The 17,250-nt window shown below is 39.5% G+C and overlaps 1 protein-coding gene and 2 pseudogenes across 17 annotated transcripts in view; all 3 read left to right on the top strand.

Moving 5' to 3' along the window:
* The window catches only part of Ica1l (islet cell autoantigen 1 like), a 142,678-nt gene that overhangs the window by 312 nt on the left and 125,116 nt on the right, over positions 1–17,250 (top strand). For 3 of the 17 annotated variants that reach the window (XM_087205869.1, XM_087205874.1, XM_087205876.1), the window contains exon 1: positions 22–122. The exons of 1 other annotated variant lie outside the window; for it this stretch is intronic. The gene's annotated coding sequence lies outside the window, so the exon portion shown is untranslated. Of the gene's footprint in view, positions 1–21; positions 491–9,328; positions 12,671–17,250 lie in introns of those variants that run through there. 13 more of the 17 variants (XM_087205867.1, XM_013074464.3, XM_087205866.1 and 10 more) reach the window with 11 other exon arrangements.
* Positions 12,753–13,782, top strand: LOC101700784 (phosphatidylinositol transfer protein alpha isoform pseudogene; annotated as a pseudogene).
* On the top strand, positions 14,152–17,182 carry LOC147829387 (small ribosomal subunit protein eS24 pseudogene; annotated as a pseudogene).

The following is a 17,250-nucleotide window of genomic DNA, read 5'->3' on the forward strand; positions in this document are numbered from 1 at the left end:
GGGGCCCGACGCTGGATGGGAGACGGGACGGGAGCCGAGAGGGGCCGAGCGGGCCGAGCAAGCCGAGCGCCACCCGAGGCGACAGAGGAGCGTCGCGTCGCGTCGCGTCGCGCCGCGCCGCGGTGAGCGTCCGAGTCTCCCTCCCAGGCGGCGGTCCGGCCCGAGCTAAAGCCGTGGTTTCCCATGGCGACGCCGGGAGCAGGCGCCACTGGGGCACAGGCCTCGCCGGCCTCCTCTGCTCCTGGGGCCGGGCTCTGCAGCCTCGCTCTGTGCGGAGTCGGGTCCGACTGGCGGCCTCTCTCTAGGGAAGGGCGCGGAAGGCAGAATCCAGGCGGGTCCTCGCGGGCAGGCTGGCGCTCCTGCCCACCCCGCCGGAGAGCCAGCGCGGCGGCCGAGGCTGCTTGGGTGATTTTTCTCTGGGAGGAGAGCGCTTCTGAGGGAGGCCAGTGCTCACCGCCTTCAGGTGCTTGACTGCTGGCCTTGTCTGCAGGTTGGGCTTATTTTTATTTCATTTTTTATCATGGGACGTCATCCTTAGAAACTGGCGACTTGTTGGTAAAAGAAAACATGAGCAGATGTGCGGGCTAGGGTGAGCTGCGGAATGCACTGGCTTCTGGAAATGAGAGTCTTCTGGTCATTACCCGGGCGACGCTGTTAGCTGTCAGACACCCGAGTCCTAGGAAAGATGGGGAAGGGAAGGGCAAAATCCAGCCTGGTACCTCAACCGCCAATGCATGGATCTACCAATAGAGGGGGTGGGATTATATGTCATCTAATAGATGATTTTGATGCACAGAACATAAAAGCTGTTATTAAAAAAAACCCAGCTTGTAGGAAAGATAACGTCGCTCCGTGGTTTTGGTTCTTTTTCTAAGTATATTTTGATTTACAATGTTTGATTCTGACTCAGGCAACTTACTGAGGCTGTATTACTTTAATCCACATCAATATGGGATAGCCACAGGTGCCTCAATTTTTTTTTTTGGTAGTGGGGATCGAACTCAGGTCGTTGCGCTTGCGCAGAGGCAGCGAAACCACTGTGCTAAATCCCCAGCCCAAGGTGCCTCAATCTTAATAGGAGTTAATTATACATTTATTGGCCAAATAAACATCTTGTAATGATATGTATATATTTTTATGACAAAATTTAAAAATCATTTTATATTTGTTATCCATGCCTAACATACCCAGTGTTTTTAATTCTGTACTTATTTCATAGTGCAAAATAATCGTGCTGTAAATATAGCTGTGGAAAAAAAGTATGTTCAAGGCACTGTTCTAATTACTAGTAATTATAATTGTCAGGCAAAGCATTATAATTTTAGAATTAGAAGGGTGCTCAGAAAGCAACTTATCCAAAGGGCAGAAACTGCCAACATGAGACTGGTAGAAAAAATAGGAAGCTATATTTTTATACTAAATATTTATCATAAGTGATGGACATAATTTATACCAGTACCTGAAGTAAAACCAAATGTAAAAATATGAACTATTATATGTAAAAGAGATAGTATCCTATTTTATTCTATACTGACAAACTTTCTGGTTTTATAGTGTACTATATCCTATAACCTAAATTTTTCTTTACTTTTGTACTTTTTCAGTACCTTTGTTATTTAATATCTTTTGTCCCTTTTTTCATTTTGTCTGTTTTTCATTCATGCTTTAAGCTTTGTCTTCTAGGTAATACTTTTCAGACTTCTGCTTAGATCCAGTATTCACCATTGAAAGTTTAGTCACTTTAATGTTTTGCCATTGTTGACTCATTTGCATATACCACTACTTTGTACATCATCTTTTTGTTAATTTAAGATAGTTTAAGAATGCTAAAGTATTTATGATACGATATAAAGTATTTTATATGATATATTTACAATAGCCAACATTAACAACTGTTAATATTTTGTCATGTTATTTCCTTTCTTATTTTTCTTCCTTTTCTTCCTCCTCCCCTTCTCCTCCCCCTCCTCCCCATACCCCTTCCTCTTCCACTTCATCTTCCTCTTCTTCCTCTTCGTCTGTCTTGGAGACCACCCCAAGGCCTGATACATGTGAGGCAAGACTTCTACTATTGAACTGCATCCCCAACCCAAAGAATGTTTTACTATTATTGTTTCCAGAATTATATTTTGGGCATTTTATTCTTTAGGGATTTTAGACTTTAAGAATTTTGATCTTTCAAGATTTCAGCATTCTGGATTATGGTGTTTGGGATTGTCTTTGAGGATGACTCAGATCCAATTTTGGACAGACATACATTGTAGATACTGCAGATTCAGTTCCCAGCCTCTACAGTAAAGCAAGTCACACAATGCTTTTGGCTTTCCAGTGCGTATCAAAGTTATGTTTATAGTATACTGCAGTCTATTAAGTGTACAATAACATGTCTAAAAATTATACAGAGCTTAATTTTAAAATAGCTTATTGTTTTAAAAAATGCTAACAAATCGGGCCGGGGATTTAGCTCAGTGGTTTCACCACCTGCTACGCAAGCGCAAAGACAAGAGTTCAATCCCCAGTACCAAAAAAATAATGCTAACAATCACCTGAACTTTCAGCAAGTTGTAATCTTTTGCTGTGGAGGGTGCTGCCTTGATGTTGATGGCTGCTGACTGATCAGATGGTGATTGCTGAAGGTGAGGGTGGCTGTGGTAATTTCTTAAAATAAGACAGCAGTGAAGTTTGCCACTCAACTAGACTCTTCCTTTCAGGAAAGATTTTTCTGTAACATGCAGTTCTGTTTGGTACCATTTTGCCCACATAGCACTTCTTTCAAAATTGGAGTAGGTCCTCTCAAACCCTGTTGCTACTTTATCAACTAAGTTTATGTAATATTCTACATCTGTTTGTTGTCACTTCAACAATGTTCACAGCATCTTCATCAGGAGTAGATTCAGTATCAAAAACTCCAGAAACAACTCCAATCCACTCCATCTTCCTAACCCAGAAGTAACTCTTCATCCACCAAAATTTTTTCATGACATTCTAGCAAATCAGTCACATTAATCGCATATACCTCTATCAGAGTTCTTGGACAACCAAGTGTATTGTGAATGTGCAGTAACACATATTTTGAGATGGAGACCTATAATATATATATATATATATATATATATATATATATATGCACACACACACACTTTTTTCTTTTTTTTGGTTTTTGAGACAGGGTCTTGTTACTTTTTCTATGCTGGTCTTGCACTTACTATGTAGCCCAGGCTGGCCTTGAATTCAGGGCAATCTTCCTGCCTCAGCCTCCCCAGTGCTGGCATTAGAGATATGCACCATCATGCTCAGCTCTTCAAGTGATCTTCTTGCTTCACCCTTCAAAGTAGGGGTTCTATAAGTGTGCATCACTATACCTAGCTTAACAGTAATATTTTTAAAGGCATATTTCTTTTCTGTGTAGTACGTACCAGTAGTGGGCTTAAAGTATTTAGTAAACCATGTAGTAAATAGATGTGCTGCCATCCAGGCTTGTCATTCTGTTTACAGAGCCCAGGCAGAGTAGATTTAGTGTAATTCCTAAGGGCCTAGAATTTTTGGAGTAGTAAATGAGGATTTTGAATGGTGAAATCATGAGCTACCTTAGTCCCTAACAAGAATCTCAGCCTGTCCTTTGAAGCTTTGAAGCCAGGCATTGACTACTTGAGCTGTAATAGTCCTAGCTGGCCTCTCACTCCAGTAGAGGGCTGCTTCCGTTCATTGAAAATCTGTTCATTAGTGCAGCTGCCTTTGTCAGTTGTCTTAGGTCTTCTTGGTAACTGGCTGCACCTTCTAACCTTAGCGCTTGCTCCCTCACCTTTTACTTTTATGTTATAGAGATGGAAATGGCTTCTTTCCTTAAACCTCATAAACCAATCTTTGCCAGCTTCAAACTCTTCTGGAACTTCCTCGTCCCTCTCTGCCTTCATATAATTGAAAAGAATTAGGGCTTTTCTCTGGCCTAAGCTTTGGCTAAGGGAATACTGTGGCTTGTTTGACCTCTTCAAACCACTAAAACTTTTCTCCGTGTCAGCAATAAGGGTATTTTGCTTATTTTGTTTGTTTGTTGTTGTGTTTTCTTTTTGTTTTGTATTTTGCTTTCTTATGTGTTCACTGGAGTACCACTTTTAATTTCCTTTAGGAACTTTTCCTTTCCATCGACAGGTAGTCTGTTTAGCTCAGGAGGCCTAGCTTTCAGCTTGATTGGCTTTCAACCTGCCTTCCGCACTAGGTTAATCATTTCTAGCATTTGCTTTAAAGCGAAAGACCTGTGAGTCTTCCTTTCACTTGAATACTTAGGGGCCGTTGCTTGGTCTTAATTGGCTTAATTTCAGTATTGTTGTGTTTCAGAGAATAGGAAGACCTGAGAAGAGAAAGTGAGGTGGGAGAATGGCTGGTTGGTGGGGCAGTCAGAACACAGGCACCATTTATCAATTAGGTTGGCTATGTTATATGGCTATGACTCATGGTTCCCCCCAAACAATTAAAATAGTGACATCAAAGATGACTGATCACTGACACTAATGGAAAAGTTTGAAATGTTGCAAGAATTACCAAAATGTGATCTAGATACAAAATGAACACATGCTGTTGTAAAGTGGTGCTGGTTGATAAAATCACTATGGAGGACAACATAGCAAAATGAAAACATTTTTTAAATGCTATACCCTTTGATTCAGCAGTTATACTTCCAGAACCTTATGTAATAGACACTTTTATGTATTTTAAATAATAAATATGGAAGTTTATTCATTGTGTTACAGTTTGAAATAATACTGTGAAAATAATTCATCAATCAGTAAAAACTAGTTTAATTATACAGTCCATACACAGAATGCTATTTACCCACTAAAATTAAATTCCAGTTTAGTAAAAGAGCCCGTGTCATATTCTCTCTCTCTCCTTTTTGTTTTTTGTGTTTTTTGGTACTTGGGATTGAACTCGGAACTTTGCACTTGGGAGGCAGGCAGTGGCACCACTGAACTAAATCTCTGCCCTCCATGTCATATTCTTTTTCCCTTACCATTGTATAAAGTACTCACCTTTTTTTTTCTGTAGTACTGGAGATGGAATTCAGGACTTCACACATGTTAGACAACCGCTCTACCTCTGAACTACACTCTCAGCCCTCACTTTTTAGTACCTAATGTTGCTGAGAAGATGACTGGGCCCAGCATAAATTACATAATTTGTAGATGGTATTGTTTCTCCTGCACAAATGCTGAGAGCATTGTCTTTATTTTTTTCCTGAAAATTCAGCAACATTCCATGATATAATTCAGTCTAGATCATTCTCTATTTTTCCTGGAATCCAATGAGCTCTTTTAATATTCAGTTTTGTATTCTTAAATATTTTGCCTATTCCACATGCCTGTCTTTCTCTGTTTGAGATTATTACTGATTTTAGATCTCAGTTGTTTATCTTCCAAATCTATTATCCTTGATTTTATCTAAGTACTTTGTTCAAATCTAATCATTTTTACCTTGTAATCTTTATTTTTAAATTCTCTCCCTAGTCTTGCTCTCTGTGCTCTTGATTTTCTGAAGTATCCATTCTACTTTTAATTTTCTTCTAATACAGTTTCAAATTCAGTATTTTAAAAAATCTTTCTTACCTCTTTTGTTTCAGTCCTTTTCTGATCTATTATATGGAGTTATACTCTATCTGCTTGCAGAGAAGTTCTTTAAAGTTCTATTTTATGGAGCCACTTTTGGAGTATATATTTTTTTCTTTTTCATGTTTCGGTGCTTCCTCCTTTTTATCTTGCAGAGCTACTTTTTCATTTATTTTGCATGTTTTGGGGGGGGGGGCAGATACCGGGGATTGAACTCAGTTCCTTGTGCTTGTGAGGCAGGCGGCAGCACCACTGAGCTAAATCCCTGGGTTATTTGACATGTTATTTATTATTGAACAGAGCAATTCTATTCTGGCCTATTCTTTGCCCAAGAATGATGTATACAGTAGAGTCATCTTAACCTCTTCCCTATTTGCATGGCAATTGAAATAATTGCCTTGGAGTCTGAGATAGGAGACTGGATGCTGATTATTGTGATCTCTGTTCAGAAATTGGCTGCTTGGTGCCACAGTTCTCAGATGTTTTCTCTAGGCTCTTTTCCATAGCATGCGTTATCATTGGCTCCAGAGGCAAGTTAAGGCTGGTAGATCTATGATTAGTTTACTTTGTTCTGATATGCAAGATTGACTACCACATTCCTGCTTCTGTTTTCCTCATAGTCATGTTTTGTCTCTAGGCATGGAAAATATAAAATGTTCTGGCCACTGTGGATTTTAGGGAGCCCAGTTGCACAATACTGCTTTCTTATTCCTCACCCACCTCCTAAGACGAGCCAAAAGTTCAAGGCAAATGGACATAAAAATATCAATGTTATTATTGAGAGAGCTGTTGGAGGGCATGTATGGTATCAGTGGTCTTCAAATTCTTCTCTCTTCCATTTCAGACTTTGGAATGGCCCTCACAAATGAACATTTGAGTCTTCAAAATAGAGCCTATAAGACTTTTGCCATTTGTAGATTATAAGTGGTGAGAGATTAAAAAAAGGGACCAAAATCCCCAGTTTTAGGACTTTAAATAAATTGCCTCTGCACAGTCAAGAAATATGGTAGTTCTATCCTGTTGAGGAATGTAAATTAATGGTAAACTCATCAGTCAGGTTTCTCACAGAGGAAGAAAGGGCTAGAGCAGAAACTATTTGTAGAAAGTCCTCCTTCATGGAACCAGAAGAGATGCAAGGAAGCATTCCCTACCTGAAACATCATAATCCCTTTCTCCATTGTCTTTTTTTCCAACCTATGCTAAGGAGATAGGCAACAAGTAGATGTTGTCTGCTTCTTCCATAACTCTGGCTGCAATCCCTTCAATGACTCATCTTTTAAAGTGAGTGATTAATTATTGCTGTAATTCTTCAGAACCTACTAAAATTGCCAAAATTGAATCTATTTGAAATTAGAAGATACGTGTGTCAGATTTGGATTTCTTCTTTATATTTGATGCAAATCTCATTCTATTTATTTATTGGCATCAGTGCTATGAAATGTGGACATTTTGTGCTTGGAAGTTGTTTTGTAAATTGCTTATTCTTTTTTTTTTTTGAGACAGGGTATCTCTATGTAGTTCAAATTGACCTTGAACTCACTATGTAGTCCAGGCTGCCCTTGAGCTTGTGGCAATCCTCCTGCCTCAGCCTCCCAAGTGCTAGGATTACAGGTGTGTGCCACACCCAGCTGAGAGAGTTTTAATTTTCCTTTCTTTTTTTTTTCTAAGAAAAAATAATTTTCAGGAGAATATTCTGGTAGCTTTCATCATTGAACTTAATGAACTGACCTTAACATTAAAATACAGTACATGTAGGGCCGGGAATTTAGCTCAGAGGCACCATGCCTGCCATGTAAGGACAAGGTCCTGAGTTCGATTCCTGGTACTGGAAAAAAAAACATGTAGGGCGAGGGATATAGTTCAGGGGCACCATGCCTGCCTGGCAAGCACAAGGTCCTGAGTTTGATCCCTGGTACCGGGAAAAACAAAACAAAAAGCCATGTAGAGTTGATTATTATTTTTTTTATACCAGGCCTCTGCTGTGGGGGACCTGCAGAGTCCAGAGCTTTCCTCAGTTGCCATTGAGTGACACAGAGTAGGGAAGAGCCTCAGGGTCCTGGCTTGGAAAACACAGAATGGTGAATCTGGATTCTAGAAAGTAATTGCTTCATTTTTTACTAGTATTCCTCTTTTGCTTGCTTAGGTTATTACTTTTTCTGCTATCAGAAAAACTTATTGAAATCCCTTATTTACCTTTGTCTCTATACTTTATGTATACTAAAAATTAGTACATTATTTTTGTTGTTGTTATGTTTTGTTTGGTACTGGGGATTGAACTCAGGACCTTGTGCTTTCGAGGCAGGCTTGGTGCCACTGAGCTGAATCCCCAGTCCAGTAGATTACTTTTTGTTTTATTCCTTTACTGGTACTTTAATGGGTTTAGAAATAGAAAACTTAAGTCCATATGGTCAATCAGATTTTTTTTTTTTGAGACAGGATCTCGCTAGGTCACTAAATTCACAAGGTTGGGCTTGAACTTGTGATACTCTTGCCTCAGCCTCGCAGAGACCTGGGATTACAGGTGTGCACTGCCATATCTGGCTTCAATCTGCATTTTTTTGTATATCCTTTTATTGGTACATTTTAGGTGCACAACATAATGACATTCATCATTGGAAATTTGCACCTTTACATAGTCTCTCTTGGTTCTTATTTTTTCCCCCTTCCCTTGCCCTCCCTTCAACCTCTCCATTCCTCCCTATTTACAAAGACTTTGTTACCATTTTTTCATTTTCTCATATTAACTCCATTCCCTTCTTTCCTTTCCCCTACTCCTCCCACTTCCCCCTCCCCTTTGTCCCTTTTCTTCCTATTTCACATTATCTATTATACCTTTTAGTCCTTATTTACACTTTCAGTTTCTCACACTAGAGAAACTATTCGATATTTACACGTGTGTCCTGTTTATTTCACTTAAGAGTATAGCCTCAATGTGCATCCATTTAGCAATAAATGTCTCTAATTTCTTGTTTTTGATGGCTGAGTAGTACTTCATTTTATTAAAAAAAACACATTTTCTTTATCCAGTCTCCAGCTGATGGGCATTTGGGCTGTTTCCAAGTTTTAGCTATTACAAACTGTGCTGCTATGAACATGGGTGCACATATATCACTGTGGTATGATGCTTTTAATTCTTTGGGGAAGATACCCAGTAGGGGAATAGCTGGGTCAAATGGGACTTCCAATCCTAGTTCTTTGAGGTATCTCCATACTGATTTCCACAGTGGTTTCCAATCTGCATTTTCAATAGAGTATTTTTAATAGGGTATTTTTAGAATTTATCTCATTACTGGACAGACAAGTTCTCTGCCTTCCAGATTTTTCTCAATGTTGAGCTTTAAACTTTGTCAATTACATAAAAAAAGGTTAGTTTTTTTCCCTTACAACCTACACATTCTTGTTTATCTATAGGCTGTATATAATAATTAGAATAATGTCTTAATACAGTCATTCCCTCAGTATACTTGGAAGATTGGTTCCAGGATCCTTGTAAATACTAAAATTCACAAATGTTCAAGTCTTGTATGTAAAATCTTGTACATACATATATATTTTTTCTTTAATAAGATCATTTGTCTCACCTTTTCTCTCTTTATCTTCTTTTTATTTTTCACATTTTACCTTTTTCATTTTCCTATTCATCATCACCCTCTTCATCTTTACTAGTATTGCTATGAAGCTTTATTAATCATTATTTAGTTAACTGCTGTTATTGTTGAATTCTTTTGTTAATAATGGTATAGTTGTTGCATTTAGTTGATATTTATTGTATATCAATATCTGGTTTGTCTTTGTGTCTGTATTATTACTGCAGATCTCTTTCTATGGTTAAAGGTGATACATTGGTAGCTTATTATTTATTTATTTGTTTTTTGAGGGAAGGTCTTGCTGTGTAGTTCAGGCTGGTTTTGAAATTGCTACGTAGTCCAGGCTGGCCTCGAACTTGTGGCAATGTTCCTGCATCAGCCTCCCAAGTGCTGGGATTGCAGGTTTGTACCACCATGCCCAGCCTACAGAGGTAGCTTTTATTTGTTTTTATAGTATGTCAACATCCACTTTGTCTTTGACTCTGTTATTGTTGCTGATTTTGTTGCTATTGTTAGGGTGCCATAGTTGTTGTTATCAGTAGGTTTTTACTGTATGGCAGTACCTGGTTTGTCTTTGTGTCATTAACAATACAGCAGCTCATTTCTGGAGAATTGCGTGTTGAGCCAATTACATTGGATTTTGCCCTCCAAAATTAATGAAGATGGTTGGATTTGGGGACAGAGGTAAAGGCCTATAGTTAGTCATGCCCTGAGTATATCACTGAAAAGCAGATACTAAATAAAGAGATCTATATACCAGCAACAAAGTCTTTCTTGCTGTAATCAACATACAAACATACATACATATAGAAACATGAAAAGACAACATAACAAAATGCCTCCAAGTACTCCCAATGACCCCAAAGCTGATTCATGGGGTATCAACAGGGAGGAAAATAAAAGCCAAACAGCTTAATTATATGAAATGATAAAAGAGGAGGACCCCTCCCCCAAAAAATCCACTAAAATCAGATCAATAAGGTGCTTGGCAAGCTCAAAGATGACATAACTAAACAGATAAGGGACTTAGTAAAACAATCAGTGAGCTTACAGAATACACTAATCAGGGCAGGGATTTAGCTCAGTGGTTCCAGCTCCTGCCTTGCAAGCGCAAGGTCCTGAGTTCAATCCCCGGTACCAAAAAAACCCACAAAAAATCCAAAAAACAGAATACACTAATCAAAAGATAGTGGAGCTAAACAAAATGATACAAAAGGATGAGTGATCAGTTTAGGAAAGAATTAGAATCCATGAAAAGTTACTGAACAGAAATCCAGGAGATAATTGTAGTGAAAGTATGAGCAGCAGAAGTGACCAATGTGAGGACAGAGTGTCAGAACTAGATGTGATGCTGGTGACCACATACTCAGAGATACCTTTAAAACAGCAAGAAAACATGGAAAAAGAATCCAAGAGCCAGTTGATCATGCAAAGAAGACTGAGAGTGGTAGGTAGCTCAATTCCAGACCTTAATTTGTTCAACAATTCTGGAAAACATGGTCATGTTCATGTTCATGCAGGAAAGATGGCCATGGATATGTTCATCACCCAATGCAGAGTTCGCAAATAAAAACAAAATTTTGCCAAATGCTTCTATTTGTGAACAAACTTGTTCTCAAAACATTCGTGACCAAGGTACAACTATAATGAGAATTAAACAAAAATCAGAAGACAACACAAGTGACATAAACATGTTTACAGAAATAATACCAGGAAACTTTCCAAGTATGTGGAAAGAATTTTAACATACAGATAATGAGGCATATAGAACCTCAAATAGCCATGATCAGAAAAGAATTTCTCTATGATAAATCATAATCAAAATCCCAGAAATCCAAAACAAGTACAAAATCTTAGAAACTGTTGGAAAAAAGCAACAAATCACTTATAAAGGTAAACTCATGAGAATTACAATAGACATATCAACATAAACTTTTAAGGCCAGGAGAATTTAGAGTGAAGTGTTTCAAGCTCATATATATCCTGAAGTACTATGTTTCAAAGTTGATGGGAAAATAAGGTCTTTCCATGACAAAGAGCACTTTAAGAAATTCATGACCACCAAACTAACATTGCAAAAAATTCTCAAGGATATCCTAGAAACAGACTAGCCAGTAATGCCAAGATGTCTGATGGAATGACTATAAAAGGCAGAGTGAGCAGTTAAGCAGAGGGAAAAAAAGGAGTCAACAGGAAAATAGTGTACTGACAGGAATGTCAATATCTTTCAGAAATAACTCTCAATGTGAATAGTCACAACTTTCCAATCAAAAGACATAGGTTGGAAGATTGGATTCCCACCCCCACCCCCAAAGGCATGCTGTGTACATTTAGTCCAAAAATAAATTCATAGACTGAAAAGGGATGAAAAACAATACTCCTTGTAAGAACCAGCCTATGAGTTTATCCCCGACCAGGAGGCAAACGAGGATGACAAAAGACACAAAGATAATTTGGAATGAAGGGGCTAGGGAGCTCTTTGCCTCTAGTGGATAAAGAGCCCTGAGTGTTTGGCTCACCTCACTTTTATTCACTTACACAAGGGAGCAAGCAATTAGGTTAATGGAAGAGTCATCTGCCTCTTGTTATTTATAGTGTGTACCCAGGTAAACAACCAAATCTCAGCTGTATTGACTGTTCTCTGGAGCTTGCAACATGCCACTATCCCTGCACATTGCCAAAGGAGGGAGAGCTTGCTGTTTTTCTCTTTTTTGCTCCCAGTGAAGGTCAACTGGCCTCGATCCTCATTATCTGATCTCCTACGCTCCTTGCAATGGGAGCCCCAAAACAAGCAGGGATTTCGGTGTATTTTCAAATGAAATGGACTTTAAGCCAAAACTGACCAGAAGAGACAAAGAAGATCACTACATATTGGTTAAAGGAACAATTCAGTGGGAAGAGATAATACACACACACACACACACACACACACACACACACACACACGGCACACTCCATTTCCATAAACGAAACACTATTTCACATAAAAGATCAGGTAAACATCAATATAATTATAGTGGGGGGACCTCAATATCTTATTATCATAAATAGATGACCATAAATGGTCAAAAGTCAACAACTATGAGTTGAATGACAGATTTGAATAAGTGGATTTAATAGATATCTACAGTGTTGCATGTAATAGAATACTCAGTAATCTCGGGAGCACCCAGACCTTCAAAATAAACCATATACCCAGAAAGCATGCTAAATAATAAATTCTAAAGAAAATTATCCCATGCACATTATCAGATCATAATGCAATGAAACTTGAAATCAGTGGCAAAAGAAACCTCAAATTATGCAGATACGTGCAGATTAAAAAATATACTCTTGGCCCCGCCCCCGCGCGGTGCTTCGGAACAGAGCTCCGGGAAGCGTCGGAAGCAGCGTGGGAGGCGGGGAGGCCAGGATGGCAGCAGCAGGCCCAGCGACAGCAGCGAGAGCGCGGGGGACGGAGCTGACCATGGCAAAGGCGCACAGGCAACCGGGCTGGGCTGGGCTGGCCTGGGCTGGGCCGGGCCGGGCCGGGCCTGGCTACTGGGAGAGCGGCTGCTGGGAAGCGGGCGGGAGGCCGGGTGGGAGGCCGGGCTCGCAGCAGGCAGCCGCTGAGCCGCGAAGCGACGTGGTGCTGCCCAAGGAGTATCGAGTCATCCTGCCTGTGTCTGTAGATGACTATCAAGTAGGGCAGCTATATTCTGTGGCTGAGGCCAGTAAAAGTGAAACGGGTGGTGGTGAAGGTGTGGAAGTCCTGGTGAACGCCCTATGAGAAGGGTGGAGAGAAGGGCCAGTACACACAAGATCCACTACTTACAGAGCAAAGTACCCACATTCGTTCGAATGCTAGACCCCAAGGGAGCCCAGAATATACACGAGAAAGCATGGAATTCTTATCCTTACTGCAGAACTGTTATTACAAATGAGTACATGAAAGAAGACTTTCTGATTAAAATTGAAACCTGGCACAAACCGGATCTTGGCACCCAGGAGAATGTGCATAAGCTGGAGACATGGAAACATGTGGAACCCATATATATAGACATCACAGATCGAAGCCAAGTACTTAGCAAGGATTACAAGGCAGAGGAAGACCCAGGAAAATTTAAATCTGTCAAAACAGGCCGAGGACCCTTGGGCCCAAATTGGAAGCAAGAACTTGTAAATCAGAAAGACTGCCAGTATATGCGTGCATACAAACTGGTTACTGTCAAGTTCAAGTGGTGGGGCCTTGCAGAACGAAGTGGAAAACTTTACGCATAAGCAAGAGAGGCGTCTGTTTACAAATTTCCACAAGCAGCTTTTCTGTTGGCTCGATAAGTGGGTTGACCTGACTATGGACGACATTTGAAGGATGGAAGAAGAGACGAAGAGACAGCTGGATGAGATGAGACAAAAGGACCCAGTGAAAGGAATGACAGCAGATGACTAAAGCCACCCCTACCCTTTCTGCACTTTTTGCAAGACAGTGGTCAACAGGAAGGCCCAGCAGCTCTACCCTCCTGAGTGACAGGCCATCTTTGGATGCAGCCTTTCTGTGCCCATTCTTCAGGCAACTTTTGATCCCTTACCGTAGCTAATTATAGATACCTTTTAATATTGTGAACAAATAGACCATCCGGTATTACAAAGCCCAAGTGTGTGGGAGCCTGTTCCTCTGAGATACGTGGCGAGTAGGTTGCTGTATTTACAGTTCCTGCCTCTCTCTCCATTGTGTTCTGACCCATTTCTGTGTGCCCCCACCTTATTTCCAAGTGACATTTTTAGCCTTAAAAATATATATATATACTCTTGGGGCCAGGGATTTAGCTCAGTGGTTCTGCCGCCTGCCTTGCAAGTACAAGGTCCCGAGTTCAATCCCTTGTACCCACCCCTTCTACCTACCTACCTATATATATAAATATATATATAAATATATATATATATATATATATATATATAAAACACACTTAGCTAATCAGTGGATTACAGAGGAAATCAAGGAGGAAATTAGTTCCTAGGATCAAATGATAATGCCAGTACAGTATACCAGAGTCTACAGGACACAATGAAAGCAGTCCTAAAGTGGAAGATTACAGTGGTGAGTTTCCACATCAGAAAAGCAGAGTGAGCTGGGAGTGGTAACACACACCTGTAATTCCAGCACTCAGGAGGCTGAAGCAGGATTACTGTGAATTTCAGGCCAACCTGGGCTACATAGTGAGTTCAAAGCCAACCTAAACTACATAGTGATACCTATCTCAAAAAATAAATTTAAAAATAAATAAAAGTGAGCCCAATTAACTTAATGATTCAACTTAAGGCCCTAGACAAACAAGAACAATCAAAATCCAAAGCTGTACAGGGAGAAAACTATAAAAATCAAGCAGAAATAAATGAAATTGAGAATTAAAAACTACAAAGAATTCAATGAAGGAAAGAGCTCCTTCTTTGACAGAATAAATAAGATAGATAAGCCAATCTTACAAAAAAAGGTAAAAGACCCATTTCAATGCAACTAGAAATGAAAAAGGTGAAATCACAAGAGACACCACTGAAATTCAGAAGATTATTACTACTTTAAAAACCTTTACTCCAATAAATTGAATCCAGAAGAAATGAATAGACTTCTAGATACATATGAATTGGCAAAACTGAACCAAGAAGACCCTGAATAGTGTAATAACAGGCAATGATATGGAGAAAGTAATAATTTTTTAAGCCTACCACTAAGAAAAGGCTTGGAACCAATGAAATTGGAAAGAGTATTGCCCAACTTACTCCTGGAAGCTACCATTACCTTGATTCAAAATCATACAGGGACTCAACTAAAGCAACTATAGGTCAGTCTCTTTAATGAATCTAAGTACAAAAATCCTCAACAAGATTCTGGCAGACAAAATGCAACCAATCATTGAAAAGACGATGCACCCTCTTTTCCTCTCTGGCTGCCTGAGGCTCTCTTGCCATCACAAATAACAGGGTAACTATCTGGATCCAGAAGTTCATGACCAACCAACTACTTCAAAGGAAACAAATGGTCATTGGTGTCTTTCATCCCGGGAAAGCAACAGTACCCAAGACAGAAATTCGGATGTCATTTTTGTGTTTGGATTCAGAACTCATTTCAGGGGTGGCAAGACAACTGGCTTTGGCATGATTTATGATTCTTTGGATTATGTGAAGAAAAATGAACCCAAACGTAGACTTGCAAGACACGGCCTGTGTGGGAAGAAAAAGACATCAAGAAAGCAGTGGAAAAAACGCAAGAACAGAATGAAGAAAGTCAGGGGCACTGCAAAGGCCAATGTTGGTGCTAGCAAAAAGCCGAAGGAGTAAAGATTTTGCAGTGCCTGTCTGCAGTGACTGCAGATTTTTCACGAGAGGATTAATAAACTGTAAAAACAAACAAAAAACAAAACAAAAAAAAGAAAAAGATGATTCATCATGACCAAGTTGGCTTAATCCCTGGGATGTAAGGATGGCTAAATATGCAAATCAATAAATATAATACATCAGAGAGGGCCAGGGATTCAGCTCAGTGGTTCTGCCACCTGCCTCAAAAGTACAAGGTCCCCAGTTCAATCCTCAGTACCAAAAAAAAAAGAAAAAAAAATCAGATAAACAGAAGCAAAGACAGAAATCACATGATCATCTCAATAGATCCAGAAGAAACCTTCACAAAATCCAACATCCATTCATGATAAAAAAAACTCAAAACAAAATAGGCATAGAATGACTATCCTGATTTGACAAAAGCCATGTATGACAAACCTACTGCCAACAACATATTAAATAGGGAAAAACTGAAAGCTTTCCCCCTAAAATCAGGAACAAGACAAAGATGCCCACTATCACTACTCCTGTTCAATACAGTCCTCAAAATGTTACCCAGAGAAATCAGGCGAGAGAAATAAATGGTATACATATAGGAAAGAAGTCAAACTGTCCTTTGCAGATGATGTAATCCTTTACATAGAGACCCCAAAAGTTCCACTAAAAGAATCCTTGAATTAATAGCAAAATTCAGCAATGTATCAGGATACAAAGTCAACACAAAAAAATCAATAGTGTTTCTGTACACCAATAATGAATCCCCAAGAAAGAAATTAATGAAACAATACCATTCAAGAAAAATTAAATACTTGACAATGAAGACTATAATAATTTGAAAAAGAAGACTGAAGAGGATATCAGAAAATGGAAAAATATCCTGTTCCTGGGCAGGCAGAACTAATATTGTCAAAATGACTTCCAAAATTAATACAGTACAATCTTAATTTGTGAGAATAATTTGTTCTAGAAACGTGCTTGTAATCCAAAGCACTTGTATATCAAAGCGAACTTGCCCATAAAAAAATAATAATAATAATGTAAACTCAGATGATTCATTCTGCAATCCAAAATATACATACAAATTGAAAACAAGCTGAAACAGGAGCACCCGAGGTAGGGGTTTTTTGGGAAGGAGCTGCCTGGCTGCCTCAAGCAATGGAGAGACAGAGACAGACAGAGAGGGGAGGGGGGGGGAGAGGGAGGGGGAGAGAGAGAGTGAGAGAGAGAGAGACTAACTGGGGGTGAGGTTTATGCAGGGCGGTGCAGTAGGGAGAGTATGGTGAGAGTTGAGCAATGGGACTCCGGGTGATTGGAAGGGGAGGATCATGTGGGGAGCAGCAAGTTGGGTTTTGCTTCTCCAGAGGGGGTAGGTTTCACTTTTCCAAAGTGGCTCATTTCCATAAAGCAGGAACCATTTTAGAATGTAGGACCATTTGGGCCATTTTGTGTGGTAAAGAATTCTAACACAAATGATTATAATACTGTAATATAACAAAAAATGATAAAATACAGAACTAAAGAAAAATTAATCTGCACTTTAAAAACCTTTGTGGCTGGTGTGAGGGAGACAAGAGAGGGCGACTATTGTGTAGGAAGAGTTTCACTATTACTAATGGAATTACTGCTATCTGCTGGCTCAATGGGATCTTTTTCTTTTTGTGCAACTTTAACAAGGAACGTATGCAATGACACTTGGTTTTGCCCCCCCCCCTTATTTTCTTTTGGGTTTTGGAGACAGGGTCTTGCTTTGT

Source organism: Heterocephalus glaber, unplaced genomic scaffold (assembly GCF_053883595.1).
Source record: "Heterocephalus glaber isolate CG9 unplaced genomic scaffold, H.glaber_assembly_v1.0 deba00000621, whole genome shotgun sequence".
Lineage (NCBI taxonomy): Eukaryota > Metazoa > Chordata > Mammalia > Rodentia > Bathyergidae > Heterocephalus > Heterocephalus glaber.